The 17,037-nt window shown below is 38.1% G+C and overlaps 1 protein-coding gene and 1 non-coding gene across 3 annotated transcripts in view; one reads left to right on the forward strand and one right to left on the reverse strand.

Annotated features, from left to right (window-relative positions):
* The window catches only part of KLHL1 (kelch like family member 1), a 481,321-nt gene that overhangs the window by 209,487 nt on the left and 254,797 nt on the right, over positions 1-17,037 (reverse strand). The window lies entirely within an intron of this gene.
* On the forward strand, positions 808-889 carry TRNAS-GCU. The gene has a single exon. It is a non-coding gene; the product is annotated as a tRNA-Ser (tRNA).

The raw sequence follows: 17,037 nt of genomic DNA on the forward strand, positions 1-17,037 counted from the left end.
TTATGGTGGTTCTCTTGTTATAGTGGGACCCATAGAGACTGCACAATAAATTGAGTTTCATAGTGAAGTTTTGTCTCAGTGCAGGTATAATGGTTCCATAAACCATCTCTGTGATTACCTCCAGAGAAATTAAAAAAATAATAATAATAACTGAGATATACTAACAGCTGGAAGAGCTCTCTCTTTGATTTCCTGATGTGTTAGAACAAGTGATTCTCAAATTGTTGCATATCTCAGAATCTCCTGATTCTGGCAAGGCTGGCTACACTTTGTGAGGCACAAGGCAAAGTGAAGATATACAAACTCTTGTTCAAAGAGCAGGAGAAAAGGCTCTATAAGGTACATACTAAGCTTTTTCTTTTCTTCCAGAACATTTCTTTTGATTTTTCATGGTGCTTTTTACTTGCTATTTAATGTCATTCTGTGGGCTTCCCTCATAGCTCAGTTGGTAAAGAATCTGCCTGCAATGCAGAGGACCTGGGTTCGATTCCTGGGTTGGCAAGATTCCCTGGAGAAGGAAATGGCAATCCACTCCAGTATTCTTGCCTGGAAAATGCCATGGACAGAGGAGCCTTGCAGGCTACAGTCCACGGGGTTGCAAGAGTCAGACATGGCTTAGCAACTAAACCACCACCACCAATGTCATTCTAAATAAAGAAACCTTTAAACTACTGGGCTTCCCTTGTGGCTCAGCTGGTAAACAATCTGCCTGCAATGCAGGAGACCTGGGTTCGATCCCTGGGTTGGGAAGATCCCCTGGAGAAGGGAAAGGCTGCCCACTCCAGTATTCTGGTCTGGAGAATTCCAGACGAGGTGGCCGAGTGGTTAAGGCAATGGACTGCTAATCCATTGTGCTCTGCACGTGTGGGTTTGAATCCCATCCTCATCAAATGTAGGTTTTTCTTAGGTGACTTCTCTGGTGGCTTAGATGGTAAAGCATCTGCCTACAATGGGGAAGATCTGGGTTCGATCCCTGGGTCAGGAAGATCCTCTGGAGAGGGAAATGGAAACCCACTCCATTAATCTTGCTTGGCAAATCCCATGGATGGAGGAGTCTGGTAGGCTACAGTCCATGGGGTTGCAAAGAGTTGGACACGACTGAGCGACTTCACTTTCTTTCTTTCTTTCTTTCTTTAAACTACTAGCATGAATTTTACTCTTCATCTTTATTTTGCATAATGCTAGTTTTAAATGTCTAGAGCAGATCATTTAAAGCACATGAAGAAGCACCAAAAGCACCAATCTGCATTCTGTGGTTGCTCTCTGAAGAGTGCCCAGAGCTGGCCAGAAGAAACAGAGGCTTGAAGCTTGGAAGGAGAAAGACTGTATCCCCTCAGGCATGGAGCCACCCTAAGGTGGTGCTTCCAGGTATGCGAAGACTCTCACAGTGGCCTGAGGCATTAGTATCTAGCCATGGACATGACAAATGTTTTTCTCTGAATTCTCATTATCAAGAAAGAACATAGAGTTTGTCTTTATATAATAAAAGTGGCAGTATGCTTTAATAATCTTGTAGCTCTTGTTGCAATGTGATTATATTCTTTGCTCTGAAATAGTCTACAAAAACTGGCTTAAAACTCAACATTCAAAAAACAAAGATCATGGCATCTGGTCCTATCACTTCATGACAAATAGATGGGGAAACAGTGGAAACAGTGACAGACTTTATTTTCTTGGGCTCCAAAATCACTGCAGATGGTGACTGCAGCCATGAAATTAAAAGACATTCGTTCCTTGGAAGAAAAGCTATGAAAGCTATGAAAGCTCCTTGGAAGAAAACCTACACAGCATATCAAAAACAGAGACATTACCGACAAAGGTCTGTCCAATCAAAGCTATGGTTTTTCTATAGCTTTGGAAAAGTATTGAAAGTATCCATAGAGTCATGTATGGATGTGAGAGTTGGACCATAAAGAAAGCTGAGCACCAAAGAACTGATGCTTTTGAACTGTGGTATTGGAAAAGACACCTGAGGGTCTCTTGGATAGAGAAAGAAATCAAATCCATCAATCCTAAAGGAAATCAGTCCTGAATATTCATTGGAAGGACTGATGCTGAAGCTGAATCTCCAATACTTTGGCCACCTGATAAGAACTGACTCATTGAAAAAGACCCTGATGCTGGGAAAGATTGAAGGCAGGAGGAGAAGGGGATAACACAGGATGAGATGGTTGGATGGCATCACCAACTCAATGGATATGAGTTAAAGCAAGATCCAGGAGTTGGTGATGGACAGGGAAGCCTGGTGTGCTGTGGTCCTTGGGGTCACGAAGAGTTGGACATGACTGATTGACTTAAATGAACTGAACTGAGTCTACAAAAACTTTGCTTTCCTGACATTCCACGAGACATCAAAGAAATCCACTGTATTGATAATATATATTATCATGATAATTGACTTCAGTGAACAGGAAGTGGTGAGTACTCTACATAACTTAGCAAAACACATGTATGTCAGAAGTTGAGACATGAAACCCTATGAGGTTTTGAAGATTTGCTGCATCTGTAGACTTTTCAACAACCTCATGGTCTAGATAGTAATGGGAGAACCAACCAGCCAGTGAAAATGAGGCACAGAATTTATTAGGTTCCTTTGGATTTTTAAGGCATATAAGAATATGATTCAAATATATTTGTTGTTCAAATCTATTCAGGCTATTGATTTCTAATGGGGCTAGTATATGCAAGTCTGAGTTGTTGGGTAAGTTTCCCTGCCATTTGTGATATAGGATTGGAAATTAGTTCTGGGAGTGGGTAAGAATTGGGGGAAGAGAACTAATGGATAAGAATGTGGGGAAGAGAACTAGCACGTGTCAGTGGTTAAAACCATGGCTCAAACTTCTTAAAGCTTTATAGCAAGACTACACTCTGTAAGGGGGCTTCCTAGGTGGAGCTAGTGGTAAAGAACCCGTCTACCAAGGAAAGATATGTAGGCAACGCAGGTTCAGTCCCTGGGTCAGAAAGATCCCCTGGAGAAGGACATGGCAACCCACTCCAGTATTCTTGCCTGTAGAATCCTATGGACAGAGAAGCCTCGTGGGCTACAGTCCATAGGGTCACAAAGGATAGGACATGACTGAGGCAACTTACCACGCACGCACGCGCGCACACACACACACACACACACTGTCTCTGTAAATAAGACTTGCTTTAGGTTTGAAAAAGAAAACAGCTATTGGAGCACTGTTGGGCTCACGTGGTAACCGAAGTTCTTATCATGGAACATCCAGTGACTGAAAATTGTTCGATGTTAATAAATCCATTGGATAATGATGTGAAGTAGGCATCGAGCCCAGTCATTGAAATTATTAAATGGAAGCCTTGTCTTCCAACCAGGCTCAAATAGGTCTATATGTCACTGGTAACCACTTTCCTCTGCTCAAATGGGGTTCCTTACAATAAGTTATGGGGAAAAAAAAGAAGGATTCAGTTCTAGTTTAGAAAAGGATTGGCATGCTACGCTGGTGCTAACCAAAAACATGATGAAAGAAAATCCTTGTCATAGTCAAAGCTATGAATAGTACACTTGGATGTATTCAGTTCAGTTCAGTCACTCAATCGTGTCTGACTCTTAGAAAACCCATAAACCGCAGCACGCCAGGCCTCTCTGTCAATCACCAACTCCCAGAGTTCACGCAAACCCATGTCCATCGAGTCTACATTGCATCGGTGATGCAATTCAACCATTTCATCCTCAGTCATCCCCTTCTCCTCCTCCCCTCAATCTTTCACAACACCAGGGCCTTTTCAAATGAGTCAGCTTTTCGCATCAGGTGGCCAAAATATTGGAGTTGCAGCTTCAACATCAGTCCTTCCAGTGAACACCTAAGACTGATCTCCTTTAGGATGGACTGGTTGGATCTCCTTGCAGTCCAAGGGACTCCCAAGAGTCTTCTCCAACACCACAGTTCAAAAGCATCAATTCTTTGGCACTCAGCTTTCTTTATAGTCCAACTCTCACATCCATACAAGACCACTGGAAAAAAGATAGCTTTGACTAGATGGACTCTGTTGGCGAACAAAGTCTCTGCTTTTTAATATGCTGTCTAGGTTGGTCATAACTTTCCTTCCAAGGAATATGTGTCTTTTAATTTCATGGCTGCAATCACCATCTGCAGTGATCTTGAACCCAGAAAAATAAAGTCAGCCACTGTTTCCATTGTTTCCCCATCTATTTGCCATGAAGTGATGGGACTGGATGCCATGATCTAGTTTTCTGAATGTTGAGCTTTAAGCCAACTTTTTCACTTTCCTCTTTCATTTTCATCAAGAGGCTTTTTAGTTCATCTTCATTTTCTGCCATAAGGATGGTGTCATCTGCATATCTGAGGTTATTGATATTTGTCCCAGCAATCTTGATTCCAGCTTGTGCTTCCTACAGCCCAGCGTTTTGTATGATGTACTCTGCATATAGGTTAAATCAGCAGTGTGACAATATACAGCCTTGACATACTCCTTTTCCAATTTGAAACCAGTCTATTGTTGCATGTCCAGTTCTAACTGTTGCTTCTTAACCTGCAAACAGGTTACTCAAGAGGCAGATCAGGTGGTCTGGTATTCCCATCTCTTTCAGAATTTTCCACAGTTTCTTGTGATCCACATAGTCAAAGGCTTTGGCAGTGAATAAAGCAGAAATATGTGTTTTTGTTGACCTCTCTTTCTTTTTTGATAATCCAGCGGATGTTGGCAATTTGATCTCTGGTTCTTCTGCCTTTTCTAAAACCAGCTTCAACATCTGGAAGTTCACAGTTCACACATTGCTGAAGCCTGGCTTGGAGGATTTTAAGCATTACTTTACTAACATGTGAGATGAGTGCAATTGTGTGGTAGTTTGAGCACTCTTTGGCATTGCCTTTCTTTGAGATTGGAATGAAAACTGACCTTTTCCAGTCTTTGTGGCCACTGCTGAGTTTTCCAAATTGCTGGCCTATTGAGTGCAGCACTTTCACAGCATCATCTTTCAGGATTTGAAATAGCTCAACCAGGATTCCATCACCTCCACTAGCTTTGTTCGTAGTGATGCTTCCTAAGGCCCACTTGACTTCACATTCCAGGATGTCTGGCTCTAGGTGAGTGATCACACCATCATGATTATCTCGGTCATGAAGATACTTTTTGTACAGTTTTGTGTGTTCTTGCCACCTCTTCTGAATATCTTCTGCTTCTGTTAGGTCCATACTATTTCTGTCCTTTATTGTGTCCATCTTTGCATGAAGTGTTCCCTTGGTATCTCTAATTTTCTTGAAGAGATCATTTCTGTTGTTTTCCTCTATTTCTTTGTATTGATTGTTGAGGAAGGTTTTCTTATCTCTCCTTGTTATTCTTTGGAACTCTGCATTCAAATGGGTATATTTTTCTGTTTCTCCTCTGCTTTTCACTTCCCTTCTTTTCACAGCTATTTGTAAGGCCTCCTTAGACAACCATTTTGCTTTTTTGTGTTTCTTTTTCTTGGGGATGGTCTTGATTCCTGTCTCCTGTACAATGTCATGAGCCTTTATCCATAGTTCATCAGGCACTCTGTCTATTAGATCTAGTCCCTTAAATCTATTTCTCACTTCCGCTGTATAGTCATAAGGGATTTGATTTAGGTCATACCTGAACGGTCTAGTGGTTTTCCCTACTTTCATCAATTTCAGTCTGAATCTGGCAATAAGGAGTTCATGATCTGAGCCACAGTCAGCTCCCAGTCTTGTTTTTGCTGATTGTATAGAGCTTCTCCATCTTTGGCTACAAAGAATATAATCAGTCTGATTTCAGTGTTGATGATCTGGTGATGTCCATGTGTAGAGTCTTCTCTTGTGTTGTTGGAAGAGGGTGTTTGCTACGACCAGTGCATTCTCTTGGCAGAACTCTATTAGCCTTTGCCCTGCCTCATTCTGCCCTCCAAGGTCAAATTTGCCTGTTACTCCAGGTGTTTCTTGACTTCCTACTTTTGCATTCGAGTCCCCTATACATGGACCACAGCCTTGTCTAACTCAATGAAACTAAATCATGCCATGTGGGCCCACCCAAGATGGCTGGGTCATGATGGAGAGGTCTGACAGAATATGATCCACTGGAGAAGGGAATGGAAAACCACTTCAGTATTCTTGCCTTGAGAACCCTATGAACAGTATGAAAAGGCAAAAAGATAGGACACTGAAAGACGAACTCCCAAGGTCTGTAGGTGTGCAATATGCTACTGGAGATTAGTGGAGAAATAATCCAGAAAGAATGAAGGGATGGAGCCAAAGCAAAAACAACACCTGGTTGTGAATGGGACTGGTGATGGAAGTGGGGTTCAATGCTATAAAAAGCAATATTGCATAGGAACCTGGAATGTTAGGTCCATGAATCAAGGCAAATTGGAAGTGGTCAAACAGGCGATGACAAGAGTGAACATCGACATTCTAGGCATTATATCTACTACTGTGGGCAAGAATCCCTTAGAAGAAATGGAGTAGCCACTATAGTCAACAAGAGTCCAAAATGAAGTACTTGGATGCAATCTCAAAAATGACAGAATGATCTCTGTTTGTTTCCAAGGCAAACCATTCAATATCACAGTAATCCAAGCCTATGACCCGACCAGTAACACTGAAGAAGCTGAAGTTGATAGGTTCTTTAAAGACCTACAAGACCTTCTAGAACTAACTTGGATGTATACTTTGTATGAAAAGAGAGAAGTCTAAATTGTACATGGCCTTCTGAGCTCAGGAAAACAGCTTAGCTGGCTGATAAGAGGTCTGAAAGGAACAAAAGGGAAAGACCAGTGGCAAAGAAATCTGGGGTAATCTTATGTTAATAGAGCTGTTGGAGTGATCATAAAATAAGGATCTTTCTCTAATACTCAGCATAAAACACACATTACAGAGGGGTCTCTCAATAACCAGGTAGACAGTTACTTGTGTCATGTACACCAGCTATCATCTTTCCTTAGCCATTGTGTTCCTACAATGGGCCCATAAAGAGATCACCAATATAGCAAGGATGGAAGTTATGCCCAGACCTGAAACTATGAACTGTCTCTCAACAACTTTGATCTAGCTGTGACTTCCTAATACAGTACAATTCTTTGGGGAAGACCAGCTAACCAGCAGGTGAAAGTGAATTACATAGGTCCCATCCTATGTTGCAGGTGACAGAATTTAATCTTTCCTGAACCAGAAACATGTTCTATACTTAGATTTACCTTCTTTGCCCATCAATATCACTTAATGGTGTAGGGAATTCCTAATTCATTGATATAGTATCATTGACAACATTATGAGTAGGCTTTTGAACACAAGATTCATTGGTCTTATTATATCACTGTTTTGTTTACATATTTGAATGCCTGTGAAAACAGAAAAACAAATGAAAGCATGTATCATTAGAAAATTGTCTACAGCAATAAAGATAAGTGCTACTAGTATTTTTCTTACCATGTCAAGCACTTTGCTCATATTTTCTTATTTGATCTTATTTATGCACAGAAGTAATGAGACTCATAGAGAATAAGAAATCTATTCAAAGACATGCATATAGATGCTAATTTAAATCTAGAATTGTATATCTTTTTATGACATGAAACTCCTTTATTTTCTATTGACGTATAGTTGATTAAAAATCTTGTGATTGCTTCAGGTGGACAACAAAGGACTCAACCACACATACAGAATGGTGTGTGTATCTTTAACCCATTCCTCTTTGCATGTAACTTTGTTTCTTGTGATGGTATTAAATTATCAAGGACTAAAGTAGGCAGGGATTTCCCTGCTGGCTCAGACGGTAAATGCGTCTGCCTATAATTCGAGAGATCCAGGTTCAATCCCTGGGTCGGGAAGATCCCCTAGAGAAGGAAATGGCAACCCGCTCCAGTACTCTTACCTGGAAAATCCCATGGATAGAGGAGCCTGGTAGGTTACAGTCCATGGGGTCGCAAAGAGTTGGACACAACTGAGCTACTTCACTTTTACTTTCAAAGTAGGCAGACAAATTTCCATGAAAGAGTTATCCAATGAATTAAACATAGTGAAAGAAGAACTGCAACAAATTGGAAAGATAGAATTGTGTATAGAATGCTTGGGATACAATAATAATTCTGATCAAGGGTAAACAGATGACATATTTTGGAAGACCAAAAGAAAACAAAGTAGACTAAACAGAGTGAGATCAGGTACAAGTGACTTAATGACAACTTAAATTCTGACACCAATTTACAGTTTGATAGTCAAATAAATTGACAATACCTTTGGCAGAAATGGAGAACATTCAGAAAAACTTAACATCTGACAAAGTACAAGTTTTTACATGACTCACTATTGAAGTGATAAAGCACACTATATGAGAAATATTAATATGTGGCAGGAAGCTAGAAATGTAAGTGCTTGAAAAGGTAAATCTTGGATAGACAGGATCCAAAGCCATTTTAATTGGAGAATTGAATTTCTTTTGTGGTTTGGCCAATATGGCTGATCTAAGGAAAAGGAAGAAAAGATGTATCTATGAGACAGTATATTAAAAAGCAGAAACATTACTTTGCTGACAAAGGTCCGTCTAGTCAAAGCTATGGTTTTTCCAGTAGTCATGTATGGGTGTGAGAGTTGGAGTGAAAAGAAAGTTGAGCACTGAAGAATTTATGCTTTTGAACTGTGATGTTGGAGAAGACTTTTGAGAGTCCCTTGGACTGCAAGGATATCAAACTGGTCAATCCTAGAGGAAATCAATCTTTAATAGTCATTGGAAGGACTGACGCTGAAGCTGAAGTTCCATTACTTTGGCCAATTGTTGGGAAGAGCTGACTCAGAAAAGACCCTGATGCTGGGAAAGATTGAAGGCAGAAGGAGAAGAGGACGACAGAGGATGAGATGATTCCATGGACATGAGTCTGAGCAAGCTCCAGGAGTTGGTGATGGACAGGAAAGCATGGCGTGCTGCAGTCCACAGGGCCGCAAAGAGTCGGACATGACTAAGCGACTGAACTGAACTGATGAGACAGAAAAGGCAAGTGAAAGAAAGTGTTAAGGAGAGTTTAATTAGGAAAATTAAAAATTACAGTAAGTTCAAAGGGAATGAAAACAGAAAAACCTATAGATTTGCCATTAGTTTCCTTAAAGAATATTTCCAGTCAATCAGTAGGTAAAAAACCTGATGTAGAAATTGAAAGCATGAATGAATGTAATGCTAGCAGAAACAAAATATGTCTTGGAGAACTACAACACTGAAAAGACAGAATTCAATACCATAATTTTATAATATTTATTGTTTGCAAAGTTAAGACTCATCCTTGACTAAATCCTTGATAATTATTTCAAAGTCTGGAACAACCTAGGTACTCAAAATTTTTCTTAGAATAAATGCATATAATGACCCTCTTCCAAAGCAGATGGAAGCGTCTTTGAGAAGAAACTGAATGCAATCATGAAAAGAAAACTCAAATGGGGGTAATGAAAGTGCAAAAGCAAATGAAAGATTGTAAGATAAAATGCTTCCTACACAAGAAAGATTAATAATTAATAATAATAGCTGTAAGCAAAAGTTCAAAAAACTAGTCAATATGTTAAAACAGTTCCCTGGACTTTAGTTTTGAGAATTCATTACTAGGCACATATAGAACCCTAAAGGATGGAGAGTGAAAAAATATGAAAGTACACAGACCAACACAGAAATAATATTGAGAGAAGAGGTATGATACAGAGAACACAGTATAAAGAGGATATAGATCATATATGAAAATGTACAGCTGAAAAATAATGTTTTGTATCAATGATCATGATATTATGTTTTTAATTTTTCTTATTCATTTAAAGGAATGCTTACCACATGTTCCATGTGTTTGAAGAAAAATACTCAAAATTATCAGCAAATGCCATATTTAGTTTAGATTTAATAAAATAAATGCAACATCTACATAGTCTTAGATTTTGATGTCAAGAACAGAGATTTTTCATTTTTAAACTGAACACTAAAAAAGGTCTTAGAAGAAATTTATGAAAAATTTAAGAAAATTTATAAAAAATAAATTTTATTATCATTATTTCATGAGAAAAATGCATTAAGTTTAGAGTTTTGAACTTTGCTGAAATCAAGAAATATGAAATTCAAGTAACTCTTGACAAAGTTACCTTGCTTAAATTTTATGAGTCTCAACTAGGGTATTTTTAGGTATAGCTGAAATTATTGTGAAGATTCTCACCTTGAGAATAATAGGATATGAATGTTAGAAGAAATGTATACACAAAAATACTATGCATATTTCAGATGTATTTCTATTGTGTATATTCTGTTTGCAACATCCTTACAAATCTTCAACACAGTCATTTTTCCTATCAGTGGGAACTTTCTACCAATTGAAGAAGGTGATACTATTAAAAAAAAAAAATTCTTTGTACCCAATTCAAAGCATTCTTCTTGCATCTTATTCCCATTGGTCCTGGTACAATATGAGGACAGAACTCCATATAATAATTAAAGAACCCATAAACTATGGGTTACACATGTTAGTCTCATAATAGAAAAAATGGTAGAAAAGAAGAAAAACCAGAAACCTGTTTGAACATCTATATTTGCCATTTGAGGAAACTCAAGCATAGAGAGTTTAAGTAAATAGTACACACTCATGCAACTTATATGTGATTGAGAAGAGCAACCAAGGATTTTAAGTCTGGCTCCAGCATTCACTATATCTGGCTCCAGGCTGAACTATATTGGGTTTGATATGATCATGATCAATTATCATCTTACGATTTTTACATTTTTTGGAAGATTTACAATCTACGGCTTTTAGTTAATCTGTTCTCTATGATAGCTTGCATAACTATACTTCCTACAGTAATGGAATGCCTTACTAAAATAACTACAGTAAGTAAAACTAACTATATCATGGTTATCCTGAAAAAAATAAATTCACAAGGCAATTAAAATTGCTCTCCTTACTTTTCTTCCATTTTGAGTAAATTCACTTTGTTTCCTACCTCTAAATTGCATAGAGCACACACAAACATTTGTCTGTATTGGTTCAATTCCAACTTTGTACCGATTACTCTCATCATAAGTCTCCAAGCAATGAGGTTGACTAACTCAACAGAATATAAACATGATTAAAAGTTGATTTTTCAAATGTGATGTGAAAATAATGTGCTTACATGAGATAACAATGTTGATAATATGGCAATGCTAAATGACTTTGATGAATTTCAATCACTTCTTTTTAATTCTGAACTCAATTCTTAAAATCACATGAGAAGGAGGGCAGCATACACGGTAGCTTGGGACCTTTCTTCTTTATGCTCTAAATTAACCAAATTCTTGGACTGGTATCATTTATAGCTATTGATATTGAAAAGTAGATGATGATTTCTCCTTTTGACCAATATTAAAACATTTATTGATTATCCACTCTATGACAAGCCTCTATGTCAAATTCTGGGCATTATAGAGGAGGTAAATGTTTTGACTGCAATTGGCCTAGCCTATACAAAATCTTGGGCTTCCCTGGTGGCTTAGATAGTAAAGAATCTGCCTGCAATATAGGAGGCCTGGGTTCGAACCCTGGGTTGGGAAGATTCCCTGGAGAAGGGCATGGCAACCCACTCCAGTGTTCTTGTGAGAATCCCCATGGACAGTGGAGCCTGGTGGACTGCAGTCCATGTGGTCACAAAGAGTCAGACACAACTGAATGACTAAGCACAGTACAGCACATACAAAATCTTAAATTCCAGCCAATTCCATATCATTTGAAATAGTTTAACTATGTAAGTATTACAGTTGTGACTTCATCCTTTAAATTTATAAGATATTAAATATGCTATTTAATATTCACAACTCAATGAGGTAGAGAGTATCATCACACCCCTTTTAAAGGTAAGTAAAGTGAGTCACAATGAAGTTTCTTGGCTTGAATGGCTTTCCAAAGTGGTCATATTAAAAATCCAAGCGGTTGGGTTGTCCTGAGTGGCTCGGTGGTAAAAAATTGACCTGCCGATGTGGGAGACATGGGTTGGATTCCTGGTCTTGGAAGATTCCCACATGCAGCAGAGTAACTAAGCCTGTAATGCAACTACTGAAGCCCATGTACCCTAGAGCCTGTGCTCTGCAAAAGAAGTTACAGCAATGAGAAGCCCATGAGCCACAACTAGACAGTAGCCCTGCTCTCCACACTAGAGAAAGCCCCTGCAGCAAGAAAGACTTGGCACAGCCATTAATTAAATATATATTTAATGTCAAGCAGTCTGCTTCCAAAATCCTGTTATTAATCCCGTGCCGCACTATCTCCTTGCCAAAATAATCCCTGATAAGTGGCTGGGGGCAAAACACTGGAATAAGTAAGTCAAAGTTTTACAAATTTATACTGTCACAGCACCCCAGGAAATTATTTAACAAGATTGCCACACTAATCAATTAATGCCCCCAGATTAACCTACTGTATCAAAATCTCCCAGGAAACTAAAGTAACTGGCATAAGATTAGCAAACTGGCTTCACATAGTGAATTTTTAGCAGGTAAATAAAGTATGTGTTTTCTTTCCTTGTTAACATCCCAAGAGAGTTACCACTTATTAAACAGTAACTGGGGTTACACAGGATTCACTGAATAAGTACTTGACAGGACTGGACGTTTTAATTACAGAAATGAGGCTAAATCTATGACTCAAGATTCCTTGGAGAACTTTCATTAACTACAAACCATCAGAACAATTACGGAGCCCGGTCTTTGATTTCATTCAGCGAGGCAATGAAAAGGGGATTCACAAAGTAGGTTTACAGGGGCACTTGTGAGAAAATGGTGTTTTTATTGTCACTTCAAGGCCCACTTGATCAACATATGGGCTGTATTTTAATATCAACATTTAATATCAATATATATTTTAATATCAATACAAAATATGTATTTTAATATCAATATCAATTTTAATATTAAAATTGTCTTATACTGGTGATATTTTTAGTGTTTTTCTTTATTTTTTTTCTTAGTTTGGGGTTTTCCAAATTTCCTGGAATTAGTATTTTTTATAAAAAAAATTAAAATCTCAAAATTATGTTTTTTATCATCTTTATTTTATCTTGAATACAAAGCCTTTATGAATATGGTTTAGTTCTCATTCAATCATTCTCTTTGGTACTAGAAAATAATTTTTCTAAGGAAAGCAGCAATTTCTATCTTGATTTTCATACACGACACTTCTTCATTTGTAATGAAAATTTATTTGACTGTAATTGTTACACACGCTATTACCATTCTGTTCCATCTTATCAAGACTACTTAAATAGTCTAACTTTCAAGCGACTAGAAAAAATACATTCATTTGGATTTCAGCTTATATGAGCAAACTTTCTCTATTGTTAAGAATACTACTGTATTACCATATTTTGATAACATCTTGTTATTCTGCAAGAAATTAGTTTTTATTGTTCTGATTTAAATATTTATTTTCACATTCAAAATACTATCTGATTTTCAAACTTTCCCTTAAATCTCAAAAGGATAAAACATTTTTGCAATCTTTATCATCTATTTCTTCAGAATTCTGCCATAATCTTTACCTCATTGAAAACCAACCAACCAACCAACAAACAAACAAACAAAAAAAACAAGAAAAGAACGATTGATAGATTTTCAGTGTTGGTCCATTGGGGACCAAAATTTTTCGGCAAAGTTCTAAAACACAATTTTGAATATTTACCTAATAATATTTCAATTAAAAAAATGACCATTTGAACATGTGAATAAGTATACTTTACACATAGATTCATCATGGCTACTAAAGCTATATTGTGCTATGCCTGTGTGCCTGCTAAGTTGCTTCAGCCATGTCCAGTTATTTGTGAGGGACTGTAGCCCCTCAGGTTCCTCTGCTCATGGGATTCTCTAGGCAAGAACATTGGAGTGGGTTGCCATTTCCTCCTCCGGGGACTCTTCCCAACCCAGGGATAAATCCTGCATTGCAGGTGGATTCTTTACCACTGAGCCACCAGGGAAGCCCAAATTGTGCTATATTGCTGATTGAAATGTAATACTATGAGCAACATTGACATAGACACTGCAAGTTTCTGATATGGCAGATATCCATGGTCATGTTCTATGCAGCAGGTATTTACAGTCTTCCTTCTATTTATATGGTAGTTGTCTTTGAAAAATTCCTAGAAACATTTAATTTATATAAAATATTAAAAAATATGTTGTGTTTATATGTAAATTTTGCTTTTAGTTTCAGATAATTCTGAATATCTGTTTACTTACTTGAAAGCCTGGCTAGATATTTGACAATCATGGGTAGAAATGGGCAATTCTTTATTGTTCAGGACTAGCAATGTAGCAAGAAAGTTAATTGCAATTTAGGTAGCATATTCTGTGGGAAAAATTGGAGAGGATAGAAGACATAGATATAACCAGAAATATTAATTAAACAAAATAGAGCATTGCTAAAGAGTGCTTTGGGGGATATGTAGGGAGTTGCGGCTTTATATTGTAAATCAATTCGAGGTTTCTACATAAAAGAAGATTCTATTAGTAGGATGCAGGATAGATTAGAATGAAGCAAAATGGAGACAGAGAAATTTTTAAGGCATTTGAAAACAAGAATTTTCATACAAGGAAGTTAAACAGTAGGAATGAAGAAGGAGGAATCTGTTTCTACCATGAGTTTACTAACCTATGTTACCTTGTAGATGGTGAAACCGTTATGCTCAAACTACTGCACAATTTCACTCATATCATATGCTAGTAAAGTAATGCTTAAAATTCTCCAAGTCAGGCTTCAGCAATACATGAACCGTGAACTTCCAGATGTTCAAGCTGGTTTTAGAAAAGGCAGAGGAACCAGAGATCAAATTGCCAACATCCACTGGATCATGGAAAAAGCAAGAAAGTTTCAGAAAAACATCTATTTCTGTTTTACTGACTATGCCAAAGTCTTTGACTGTGTGGATCACAATAAACTGGGGAAAATTCTTTAAGAGATGGGAATACCAGACCACCTGAACTGCCTCTTGAGAAACCTGTATGCAGGTCAGGAAGCAACAGTTAGAACTGGACATGGAACAACAGACTGGTTCCAAGTAGGAAAAGGAGTATATTGTCACCCTGCTTATTTAACTTATATGCAGAGTACATCATGAGAAACGCTGGGCTAGAAGAAGCACAAGCTGGAATCAAGATTGCTGGGAGAAATATCAATATTCTCAGATATGCAAATGACACCACCCTTATGGCAGAAAGTGAAGAAGAAATAAAGAGCCTCTTGATGCAAGTGAAAGAGGAGAGTGAAAAAGTTGGCCTAAAGCTCAACATTCAGAAAACTAAGATCATGGCACCCGGTCCCATCACTTCATGGCAAATAGATGGGGAAACAGTGGAAACAGTGGCTGACTTTATTTTGGGGAGCTCCAAAATCACTGCAGATGGTGATTGCAGCCATGAAATTAAAAGACACATACTCCTTGGAAGGAAAGTTATGACCAACCTAGACAGCATATTAAAAAGCAGAAACATTACTTTGTCAACAAAGGTTCATCTAGTCAAGGCTATGGTTTTTCCAGTAGTCATGTGTGGATGTGAGTTGGACTATAAAGAAAGCTGAGCGAAGAATTGATGGTTTTGAACTGTGGTGTTGGAGAAGACTCTTAGAGTCCCTTGGACTGCAAGGAGATCCAACCAGTCCATCCTGAAGGAGATCGGTCCTGGGTGTTCATTGGAAGGACTGATGTTGAAGCTGAAACTCCAATACTTTGGCCACCTGATGCAAAGAGGCAACTCATTGGAAAAGACCCTGATGTTGGGAAAGATTGAAGGTGGGAGGAGAAGGGAACGATAGAGGATGAGATGGTTGGATGGCATCACCGACTCAATGGACAGGGGTTTGGGTAGACTCCGAGAGTTGGTGATGGACAGGGAGGCCTGGCGTGCTGGGGTTCATGGGGTCGCAAAGAGTCAGACACGACTGAGTGACTGAACTGAACTGAAAAGTTGGAGAGTGTATGTTAGAAAATATAATTAGTTCAATTAGAACACAGCAGCTGTCAGTGGGCTGCTGTAGTGTCTCAGAGAGTAAAGAATCTGTCTGCACTGCAGGAGATCAGGTTGATCCCTGGGTCAGAAAGATCCCCTGGAGAAGGGAATGGCTATCTACTCCAGTACTCTTGACTGCAGAATTCCATGTACAGAGGAGCCTGTGGGCTAAAGGTCCATAGGGTCACAAAAAGTTGGAGACCACTGAGCAACTAACAGGAACAACTATCAATAGTTATACACAGAGATTGAGAACTGAGCCCTGGAACTCAGAAGTGAGGTCTCAGTTTAAGAATAATTATTGAAGCCATAAGTCATGGGTGTATTGGGAGACAGTATAGATAAGTAAGAAAACAGGGCAAAGACAAGAACCCTGCAGTGTGGCAAGGAAGATAGAGTAATCAAGCAAGTATATAGAGAAAGATTTTCAGGGAGCCTGGGGAATTAGAAGCTGCAGGTAAAAGTATAAGGAGCAGTTATTAGTGTTATAATTTAAGTCTGAATATGGTAAAGAATGGAGAGGGAAATGGAAACCTGCTCCAATATTCTTGCCTGGAAAATCCCATGGACAGTAGAGCCTGGCAGGCTACAGTACATGGGATTGCGTGAGTTGGACACGACTTAGCGACTAAATAGAGAGATGGTAAGGAAATGGTATAAGAGAACGGTTGACAGAAGAATTTGTTCCTTGGGTAGCTATTCTTTCTTCCTATGATCTGATTCAGCATTTCAGTTGGTATATAAACTGGAAAGTTACACAGTTTCACAGTTCTTTTCTTCCTTAAATTTACTGTGTAAGAATTTGAGGAGGAAATTGTGAAAAACTACTTTCATTAAATAGAAATTCTTTTGTTGATAAAATGAAATATGTCACACATGTAATTTATGAATTGCTCATTTTCAAGTTGTATAACTTGTACAATTACACATGAATCAAAAGTAATAGCTATACATTATACTGACTGATTTAGACACTCATTTACAAAGACATAGATGGTGTTAGTTTATATTATTTATGTTTGTTTCTTTTAGCATATTTAGACTTTTCAGTCACTATTATTATTTTTCTGA

The sequence above is a fragment of the Cervus elaphus genome, chromosome 30, assembly GCF_910594005.1.
Source record: "Cervus elaphus chromosome 30, mCerEla1.1, whole genome shotgun sequence".
NCBI lineage: Eukaryota > Metazoa > Chordata > Mammalia > Artiodactyla > Cervidae > Cervus > Cervus elaphus.